We start from the raw sequence: 12,063 nt of genomic DNA, 5'->3' as shown, positions 1-12,063 counted from the left end.
TCTCTCTCTCTCTCTCTCTCTCTCATATGAACATTGTTATTGCCAATAAAGTCTTTGAAACAACTTGTATTCAATTGTGTGGAGCAATTATAGAATAGTTTAATTAACAAATAGCTTCCTCAATTGTTCATATAAGTGGTAAAGTGAACACTTGGATCAAGTTCAAGAAGCACGCTCATATCCATAAGAGAGAGAGAGAGAGAGACGGTCATGATGTTCTATACACTTATCCTCTTTATTTATATCATCATGATTATATGAAAAAACATAGTCCCACGAGCTCTAATTTTTCATTTTGATTTCATTCCATGTCAAATATGAAGTTAGAATGCAAAAAAAAAAGTCAAAACAATAATTTACTCTCTCTTGTCTAAACAAAGAGGATGCTCAAAAATGCCTCTAATTGAGCTATATCTAGAGGGAATGGTGAAGCCGCAACTTCAAGATGTTAACGGTCGTGGGACATTCAGAAGGCACTATCTTTTTTTTGGAAGTCCTAGCAAGCTATTACGAGACTAAAATGGCCCAAAAGAGAAATAGTAGCCATTGGGCGGATATTAGTGGGGATCAGCCTCATATCCATGAAATGCCATACATGGGTTTATCGAACCCCAAACGTCAAAGAAGAAGAAAGAAACTTAATATGAGTTACAATGAGTGACAAGACCATATGGCTCACTTTCCTTCATTCTTGCTAGCTCACTACCACTCCTTTCATGGATTGGGATGCTCATGCAAGGGACTAGCCTAGCCTTAACAAAAAGAAGAAAAGAGTCAATTATGACCTTTGTAGCATAGCTTATTATATACTATCATTACAAGGCCAATACACAACAAGCCAATTCCATTATTATTTATCTAATTATAGTTCAATTCAGAAGCTTCCATTCTTCTTCATAGATACTTAAGGCTCGCATAGTCAGTTTCCTTTTAAATGATAACTGACTGATTAAAGAGCTTATTAGTATATGTTTTGTGAAAATCTTAGCCTGCAAAGTCTATATAACAAAACAAGGTGAAGGTTCATGATGGCATGCTAAAGGGAGTGTTATAGTCAAATTTGTTTGGTTACGGGTATACCGATTTCACATGTATTTGTTAGTGTAAGAAGACACCTTGTTACCGATTTGTACAGTGCAAAAAATTAATTGCTTTATAGTGTGCAAAGTTGCTATGACATGTCTCGGTTTGTCCAAGCAATAGCTAGGGTAGAAAGCTACAACGTAAAACATGCACCACTGCCCTGAAATAGAAGAGATTTTAAGAAGCGTGATAGAATCACCTTGCAAAGCTACGTATATGCCCTCCATTATCACTGTAAATGAAAGCAAGCACAAGATGCATTAAAATTTAGTGCCCATCTACCCCTCTTAGGACATTTTTTTGTCTTATGAAGGTGAAATTTTTATATGAATTTGTTATTAGAAGGGTCCAACCAAGTGAAGAAGAGGGCTTGGCTCAAGATTGATTCTTATGCACATTTTGGGGGGATGTTTGACTTAGTTCTAATGTCCTAAACCAAAGGGTCGAAGTACGTTTCGGCCAAAGGGCAGTCACTTTTGTGACTTTTACCCTTCCCACCTACTAAGCATTGTCGAGAGGGCTAGCTACCTCCTTAACTATTTTGTGGTTGGTCTACTTCGAACCCCTAACCTTTGGGGGACGGTTTGACTGAGTTGTAATGTCCTAAACCAAAGGGTCGAAGTGCGTTTCAGCAAAAGGGTAGTCACTTTTGTGACTTTTACTCTTTTGCACTAAGCATCCTCAGGAGGGTTGGCTACCTCGCGGACCCATTATGTGGCCCAACACTTTAACCTTTGGAGGGCAATTTGACTTAGTTCTAACATCCTATGCACATTTTGCTCGTGTATACCCTTATAAAATCAACATACCAAAACAGTTTGTACCAGTGGTCAAGCATTATTGGGCTCAAGCATTGTTGAGCTCGGCTGACAGGCAGTTTGAGCAACTCCTTGAAAGAGGTATGCTAGCACCAGCCCAAAATCTGCTAAGCATGTTATGGGATGGTCTTGCCCTCAAGGAAAAGATGTGCTCAGGTTCTACATTAAGATGCAGGTTGTGCTGCCAGTGACATAATGGTAAATCACGGGGGCAATGTACATAGCAAGGGCTGCCTCTAGGCTTATGTTGCATCCATTTCTCCACTTATTTTGCATACCAATCAGCAAGCAAGCTGCCACCCTTGCAAAGGTCCATGGTGGAAAAAGGGCAACTATCTCAACTCTCACAAGCGCCCAAAGTGTGGCATGATTGGTGCGTCAATTCAGTGTGCCCTGAGATCAAGAATTGGATGAGCCAAAGATCACACGAACCATTGACGATGCTGCTTTGTAGTAGCTCGTTGCAAATACACATTTAGCGCACAATATTCCTGGGTAAGAACTATTGTGGTGAATGATACAACATCCCCATCACATTATAAACTATACGTACAAACATGCATACAATTTCGTGTTGGCTGATGATACATGTGATACTCGAGAGAACCCATCATAGACATCATATGCATTTGAATATTCTCCATTTTTGCTTCAATGATATAATGATCATCAAGAAATTGAGTGCATAAGCTTGAACTAGTAACCAGCCTTAGTCCTCTTAGAGTGCTTTTTTGCAATAAGAAATCCACTGATGCCTCAATCCCTAATGCAACAAGTATAGGAGAAATGGTGCATCCCTTTCTCATGGATTTCTTCAAGTCAAATTGTTTCCAGTAAAGTAGCCATTTACAACTATGATCAAGCTTAAATAGTTAACATTAGATTCTTGCATTGTTCTAATACAAATGTTGTGGTGCGAAACATATCTCTCTTTTCTGATCTGAGGTGGAATACATAAATGAATGCAAAGTGGATGAAAGTGAGGTGAGCATGTGATAGTGGGTGCTAGATACAAGCATCAAACACTACAGCTTTGTCGAAGACGGCTTAATGCTCATTCCTTGTCATAAAATCTAATATCTAACCACCCCAAATGATTTTCTCATAATAAACTGATCATTTGATGTGCGAGAATAAACAGGAACAAGGGTTAGAATATAGACATGTGTTTATGGATCTGTCTCAACACAGGCCAAGGTTAAAAGGGGTCCAAATAAAAGATGGTATGTTAAAGAGCAATGCTACCTAATGGAGTTTCAAGACCGTAGGGTTAGCTTCATTAAAGACCTCCAAAAGTTAGTGTTCAAAAGTTCTTTGACCTTAGGCAAGCTAGGGTTGACCTTAAGGTGGGAATCCTACCCAAGCATGAGGTGCTTGTTGGCTTACTAAGCGTTAGTGGGAACCTTACCCAAAAGCTTGAGGTGTTTCTCTCACATGCTTAAATGATTATAGTTCTTGAAGTATTCAATTCAAAGATAACTATCAAGAGGCATGAAAGTTTCCATGTTTGATTGACTAAGGCTATGGTCACGCAAGGCTTAGTTTTCAGTAGGCTGAGCCGACAACCACTAACGCGAAACAGCTTTTTGCAGGAGTCCATCGGCTTCGTAGGCTAACTATGCCTTTTTCAGCATAGTTGGAAAACTAAGCCCGTCTCTTGCCGGTCAGCCCCTTGTTTCTCTCTCCTCGTTGCGTCTCACCCTCTCTCTCACTTACACGCATTTGCCCGTCGCCTTCTGACCTGCCATTGTCAGCCATGTCGAGGCTTACAGATAACTAAGCCTCACGTGACCATGCCCTAAGTCCTTGAAGTATTCAATTCAACCAAATGACTTAATAAGCATAAAAGACGCATGTTCAAATGATCCTCCACATGTGGCCCTCATGATGTGTTTAAATGCTATTGGATAGGTTTTAAAGGGGTCCAATGAGAATTTAGATACATAAAAATAAATAATTAAGTTCTTTCTCTCAAAGAGGAAAAAGAAGACACGTGTCCAAATGAAATAATAAAATAATAAGAGAGAGAGAGAGAGAGAGAGAAAGAGAGAGAGATGTGGACCAAGCATGAGAGGGGGGGTATACTCTCCCACATACACACACACATTCTCTCATTGTGTGGAGTGCAAGTTGCACGAGGTCCATCTCCTTCTCCAAGCTTGTTGAGAAGTGGAGAGCCTACACCAACACTCTTGGCTATGGAATGCAAATCCAACCAAGAGCCATGCTTCAATGCTTAAGCTTGCCATCTTCTTCATCTTCATTACTATGCTATTATGCTATGCTAAGCAAGAAGAGTGATGATAAGTGAGGAACTATTTCTTTCTCCTACGGATGATTCTTCTTCCTCTTTCCTACCCTCATTCCCCACTAGCTCTCTCCACCTTCGAAGGTGTTTGAGGCCTTGGGACTGAGGCTTAGGATAGTTAATGTTTTTTGCAAAGTTTATGTTAAGCTCGTGATGCATGAAGCTTTCCATCTTCATAGCATCACCAAGGTCACAAGGAACACAAAGATTGTATTGTAACAAGTCTCTCTTGATGGGAGAATCTATAATACAAACGTCTTTTGGAGGGGGGACCGTCTCCAAGTGAATCCGGTCCTCAACTATTGTCATGTTCTCTAATACTCTCTCTCTCTTGCAAAAGTATTGTTCATGCCAAGTTAATTAAGTACTATGTTTATGTTGCTACCATCAATTAAGTTCACCCTCTATGTTCTCAAAGTAATTTCACAAAAATGTTCACTCTAATTCACTTAATTCCGCTATTCTCAAAGTTCATAGACCATTTCCATTACAATGGTATTAGAGCATTTGGTTTCTCTTTTCTTCTTTAAGAAGAGAGGTCCTTAAGTAGCCTATTAATGGTTGATTTTGTTAATTATATTAGGGTAAGTGGGGCCGAGATCTATTATCGATTTGGTTGAGTCCACTATGTGCGATATGGTGCACACCTCGCGAGCTTTGGTCTTAATAATGGGGTCTTTTTAGACTTGCCTACGGCTTTACCATTATTGAGCCATAAGAAGTCCGAAAGGAGCTATCTCTCGGCAATTTTGTTATGTTAGACCCACCCCACTACTCTCTATAATTAACCAATTCGAGCCGTGGCTGTAGATACTTAAGTGCTTATTTTCAAAGGCTAAGAGGAGTAGCACCTAAGGTTTTGAGTTGCCAAAGAATACACTAAGTAAACACATAATTATAATTAGCATGGCTGATAATAACCAAAAGAGTAGAATGAACATTGATAACTTTGATTTTGCACATGAAGGTGCTAATGATGATGCCCCCATGTTTATCAATTATCTTGTTACCAGGTTGCATCAAGCTATGGGCAACCCTACTTTGCAAGCCGAAGTTACTCAACAACTTCGTGCTTATGGGATTTCCCTTCCTCTCCAAGAGGAGAGAGAGCTTAGGAGGCCTCTTGATGAGACCCCCAAAAGAAGACTCTCTCCCATACGAGAGGAGGAATCCAAATAACAAGGAAGTAATGAATCCTTAAGTTCCTCTGAAGATGTAGCTCCATGAAGATAGCGGTCTAGACGATCGCCAACTTCTCCCAAGAGGAAACGGTCAACACATAGTCCTTCTCCTCGTCACTCCGAAAGGGAAGAGAGGAAACAAAGGAAGAAAAGGTCAAGAAAGAGGTCACCCTCTTCTCCTTCTTCTTCACCTTCCTCCTCTCCCCACGAAAGCTATGGCTATTCTCCTAGAGAATACAAGAGGGGAGGACATCACAAATCATACCCTACATAGCGAAGATCACAAAAGCTCAAGAAGTTCAAAGAGGGAGGAAAGAGTATCTCTTCTCTCACCTATGACGACACCTTTGGTGCCACCGACGAAGTATTGGCCTTCATCCAATAATTAGATGTGGCCTTTGGAGACGAGGGCTTCATGGAGTCCTCCAAGCTATGCCATGTAGCTATGCACTTCCAAAAATCGACTCGTCAATGATGGGCTAGCCTTCGTGGCAACGGTGAAGCCCCAAAGACGTGTAAAACTCTACGAGTTTCCATCATGAAGCAATTCCTTGCAAGCGATGCAAAGGACAAAGTACTTACCAAATGGCGCGGTTTGAAGCTTCTCTCACATGAGTCTATTCACAAATATGTGGACAAGTTTTTGGATTTACATCTCAAGGCTACTATCTTCCAAAAGATAAACTTCACCGAGCAAAAGCAATAATTCTGTGCGGGATTACCCGAAGAAATGGCCGAGTATGTCAACTCCCAATGGCTTGGTTCTATCACCGAAGTAATCCACCACACCATGGTTGCTTCCCGCATCAATTTCCAACCAGAGGCTGGATGGAATGTCAAACCCATGGAAAACAAAGACAAAAATGATGCAAAGGGGAAAACCAATGCCCAAAAATTCTTCCCAAGGCACTTCCTACAACAACAACAATAGGTCCAAGGAGAAGGGAGTTTACAAAGGTAAAAACAAACTCTCTCATGAAGAGCTTGAAGCTTTTTGCAAGAGCAAGGATATTGCTATCGTTCTTGCCCTAAGAAAAATGCTTGCAATGAGACTCCTAGGGCTTCCACCATCGAAGCTCCAAAAGAGGATGCTCATTGCAAAGGATCATCTCTCTCCTATGCTTGGGGAAAGGTAAGGGAGCATGATGCCTTCATCTTGTTTGACCCTGGCTCTACTCACAACTTCATATCAACAGAGTTGGCCACCAAGTTGGGCATTCAAGCTTTCGAGATGGGAGATATTGTAACGACTGACACGGCTTTCAAGAGACATCAAGCCTCCATTACTCCCTTGATTGGGAAGTTGAGGCTTCATGTCCAAAGCTATGTCGACAAAGAAGACTTTTTCATCTCTCCTCTCCAACATGAGGATGCTATCCTAGGGGCGCCATGGTTTGATCGCATGGATGTCAACATGAAGTTCCCAGGAAGGAGAATCTACTTCACCTATAGGGGAAAGAACATGTATTTAGATGCTAATGAGTCTGGTCGTACTATACCACTTGTAAATACGCCAGCTTTTGATAAGTCAATGAAACGCTCGATTTCTGCGTACATGATTTTTGTCAAAGAATCCACTAATGACGCTGGTTTATTAAATAAAAATGGTAGGAATCAAGAAGAGTTAGACTTGTCTAACTTTCTTAAAGGATTCCAAGATGTGTTCATTGATGATATCCCTATGGACTTACCTCCAAAACGAGGGGATGATGACCATCAAATTGAGCTCTTATCAGGAAGCTCACCGCCTAACAAGCCTCCTTATCGAGTTTCCCAAGCTCAATAAGAGGAGATTATGAGGAAAGTACAAGAATTGATAGACAAAGGGATGGTGAGGCCTAGATCCTCTCCCTTTTGTTCTCCAGTCCTTTTAGTGTAAAAGAAAGATGGTACATACCGCATGTGTGTGGACTATTGCGCACTAAACCATATCACTATCAAAAACAGATTTCCCGTACCTCGGGTAGAAGATCTTATTGATAAGCTACGAGGCTGTACCTACATCAGTATGATTGACCTAAAAGTGGCTATCATCAAATAAGGATAGTGAAGGAAGATATCCTAAAGACCGTGTTTTGTACAACGTTTGGTCTTTATGAATATCTAGTCATGCCTTTTGGGCTGACCAATGCACCTGCCACATTCAATCATTTGATGGAGAAAATATATAGACCCTACCACAAGTTCATTGGAGTGTTCTTTGATGATATTATCATCTACTCCGAGTCCTTGGAGGAACACAAGCAACATCTCCAAGTGATTTTTCAAGCATTGATGGAGAACAAGCTTTTTCTCAACCAAAAGAAAAGCGAATTTTTCCTTCAAGAGATTCAATACTTAGGTCATATTATCTCTCAAGATGGTATCCGTATGGATCCATCGAAGTTAGAGGTAATAAAAGCATGGCCTAATCCAAGGAATCTACATGAGGTAAGAAGATTTATTATTATGTGTGCATACTATAGACGCTTCATAGCAAAATTTTCTCAAATAGTAGGACCATTACATGACTTAACAAAGAAGAACGTTAAGTATTCATGGATTGCTAAGGAGCAAAAAGCTTTTGACAAGCTCAAAGAGAAGCTTACCTCTCAACCAGTCCTCATGCTTCCGGATCTCTCAAAGCCATTTGAGGCCCAATGTGATGCTTATGGTGATTGCCTTGGAGCATTCTTGCTTCAAAAAGGGCATGCCATAGCATAAGAGAGCCGAAGGCTCAATACGGATGAATAGGTCTTGGACATTTATGAGAAAGAGATTTTAGATGTTCTACATGCCATAGACACATGGAAGCACTATTTATTGGGGACTCCATTCATTTTACGAACATACCATCAAAGTCTCAAGTATTTCATGACGCAAACAAAGTTTTCCGACAAACAAACAAGGTGGGCAAATTTTCTTTTGCAATTTAATTTTTATATTGCTCACGTTGCTGGTAAGCACAATCAAGTGGCCGATGCACTATCACGACGACCAAAAGTTAATGTTGTGTCTATAGCAACTCACAATGATCTATCTTCTATGATAGATGAGTATGCTATTGACCCTGAGTTTAAAGACATAATGTCAACACTTGCTTTGGGGAAGAAAGAGGAACCATTCACCTTGCAGGATGGTTATCTTCTCCATGGCAATAGGCTATGTGTTACCCACTCCCTTCGTGAGAAAGTTATGTATGAATCCCATGCCCCTCCCTATGCGAGGCATAGAGACATTCAACCTACTCTTTGAGGAATAGAGACGTATTTCTATTGGCCTACTATGAAAGTAGACATACAAGAGCATGTTTCAAAATGTGTGGTATGCCAAAAGACTAAGTATGATAGAGGGAAGAAACCTGGATTACTCCTGCCATTGCCCATCCCTAATTCACCATGGGAGAGTATATCCATGGATTCTTATCCAAGTCTATCCATGGGAATATGAGAATATGGACAATAGTCGACAGGTTTAGCAAGAAAGCACACTTTATTCCTGTCAAAAATACTATTAAGGCACACCAATGGCAACCATCTTCATATCTCAGATTTTCAAACGCCATGGATTACCAACATCTATCGTGTCAGATAGAGATCCTAGAATGACCATTAATTTTTCAAAAGGTCTCTTTGAAAATCTAGATACAAGGTTGAATTTCTCTTCGTCCTACCACCCATAAACGAATGGCCAAAGTGAGATAGCCAATCTTACGATACTCGATCTACTAAAGACTTATGTTATAGAAGTAGATCAACGATCACAAGGGGATAAGTACTTATCCTTTGTAGAGTAAGCATACAATAATACTGTCCATACTACTACAGGAAGAAAAGCACGTTTAGAGAGAAGATCTAAAAGTCCTTTGCTACTTAAAGTACATGGGAAGATCTTCGTTGTTGATGAGTATAGCCGTGACCTACAAGAATCTTTTCAAAAGGTTAAGGAGGCTATATCCATCTCTCAAAAAGGGAAAAAACCTGTTGTTGACAAGCACAAAAGGGCCTTAATATTCAAAGAAAATGATTGGGTCTTACTTAAGTTTCTCAAGGCTCGATTAAGGCAAACGACGAGAAAAAATCCTACAGGGCCCATCAAAAGTATTATGCTAAATTAGCAAAAAGATACTATGGTCGTTTTCAAATCTTGAAGCCAATTAATGACATGGCTTATCAACTCAAGTTGCCTAACCATGGCATAGCTATTTGGTACTAATGCATTCTATGTCAATACTCAAGGAAGCGACTAGGGTGGGACATAGAGACACATTGAGCTTGTCAAACTCAACGGAGTTATTGTGACTGAAAGAGCACTAAAGTGCAATCATACAGTCACGTTAGATAGTTTGCAACTACCTACACGCAATCTTCGCTCCTACCAACAAAACTGAATCACGTCAAATAGTCTACCGACCTTCGCTCAATCTTCGCTCCTACCATCAAAATTGATGTTGTACTCAACCAAATGAGGTCAGAAAGCTTTGAAACTTGAGGAGATTGTAGTCAAGGACTAAAAGAACCTATCTAGAATCTGTAAACTCATTTCGAAAAGGTACTTAAATCGCGATTCATGGATTTTTAGATATGCAAAACACAAACAAAAGTGGTCTAAAAACCTCTCCTATGGACCACGACTATTCTTCCATAAAAAAATCAGTATTTACACTTGATTATAGCATCAAAATACTGAGTGTACGATCACACAACATAATCACAAACTTGAACAAAATTGACAATGCATACGAGCAAGAGGCAATAGTTTGAACTTGATTTTGATTACATGTGGAAGAAATATTTTAATTGCAAGCTTGCAACAAGAAGACCTCTTTGTCAAACAATGCTATCTTCTTTTGGAAAAGAACCCTCTCACTTTCACACAAATGTCCTTTATCCCTAGGTTTACTCAAAATTGGCATTGAGTTTCATTACCATGGGACATAACTTCACAAAATGAAAGTGGACATTGTAAATCACAAAATAAAAGTGGACTTTAAAGATTACAAAATTAAAAAATAGGATTGGGCCATTTTGACATTACAATCTGACTTTTACGAGGAATGTTTCAATAATAACCAATTGCTTGATAGATTCATTAGAGGATTACGACATGAGGATATCTACAATGGCCTAGTCATTAGAAGATTTATCACCACTTGGGAAGCAGTCACCACCAATGCGATCCAATTTGGAGGATAATTTAATGGTTCAAGGGGAAAGAGTGTCTCGAGCCTAAATCTACTAGCTCGCAAGCATCGGGGCATCAGTCAATGACCCTAAAGCCTATTGCTAAGGAGCCAAAGATATATGAGATGAATTTAACATACCTCACCAAGGCCATTCAAGAGAGTCTGAGACAACCGTGCTCTACAAAACAATCATATGTATCCAAGAAGGGAGCAACAATGGTGCTCAGTTTGCTATGGTCCGCATAGTACCAGTGAATGCCCTACTTTTAGAGTAAAATTTAATGGGAATTTCAATGCTTGTGGGAGGTATGGTCATCAAGCTAAGGATTGCATAGTATTTAAGTGTGCGATGGCTAATAGACCAACCTTAGCATGGATAGACACACTCGAGTTCCTGCATTGATGCCAGCCCCACCTCTTGAACAAATATCACAGCACATGGTCTTTAGGACCCAAAATGTTGTTCAAACAACACCCTCACCACCTCCAATGCTAGGACCGCAACCACCGCATCTGAGAAATCACTTCTATCAATCAAGTGGGTTGTGATCCATCTATTGCTGGTTTGGAAGGTTGTGAGGAAGATATAGACCCTAATATTGCCTATGGAATTGATGCACTTGAAGAAAGTACACAATATTACATGGGGGACTATTGGGAAAAAGTCAAACCTGTCTATCAAGTAGCTGCTCTTGCAGCAATTACACTGCCAAGAGACCACCTCTTCAATGCTATGATTGTGGGGGTCCGCATCGTGTAGCCGAGTGTCCTATTAGGCTACAAAATAATGCTACACTAATGCAATCCAATTAAGTGAGCACATCTACAAGGCCGATACTCATGTGTAACTGATGTGGCATAGATCATTTGATTGCCCAATGTTTGAATAATCCAAATGTGCTGAAGATCACGCCATTAAACTTGATTGAGGTTACCGAGGAGCCAACACAAAGTACCCCTGTGGTTCCAGTAAATGTACTAACATGATCGATGCTCCAAAAACAAAATTATATTCTTGAAGAAAGAGACATAACATCAATTGCCCAATCTCAGAAGAAGAAGAAAACATGAAGGAAGAGATCGCAAAAAGCAGCAAAGCCAGACCCCAGTTCAAAAACGACGCTGAAGAGGATTCTGATTCACGTGAAACTATGGAGACCAAAACGATCACTAGGAAAGAAACCAACAAGGAAGATCGTCATGAGCCACAATGGCTAGGACCCAAGAAGAAGATATGAACTTACCCAAACCCTACAGAGGAGATCAAGCGAGTCAAGCAATTAAGGAGTTTGATAGAAGAGACCCAAAGGGATCTAGAGCCAACACTTAGGCATATCCAAATTATAGACACAATGTTCCCTACCCAACTTAGATGAGAATTGTGTTGTTGAAATACCTATTAAAAAGTTAGGACAATACTTTGAAGATGATGAATCCAATGCGACCATACCAATCACTACCAAGGGATTAATTGTGAAGGGAATCCTTGATGATGGCGCTGGGGTTAGC

The sequence above is a fragment of the Adiantum capillus-veneris genome, chromosome 13 (genome assembly GCF_014529385.1).
Source record: "Adiantum capillus-veneris isolate H3 chromosome 13, ASM1452938v2, whole genome shotgun sequence".
In the NCBI taxonomy this organism is placed as follows: domain Eukaryota; kingdom Viridiplantae; phylum Streptophyta; class Polypodiopsida; order Polypodiales; family Pteridaceae; genus Adiantum; species Adiantum capillus-veneris.
Note: the sequence above shows the minus strand (reverse complement) of the source record.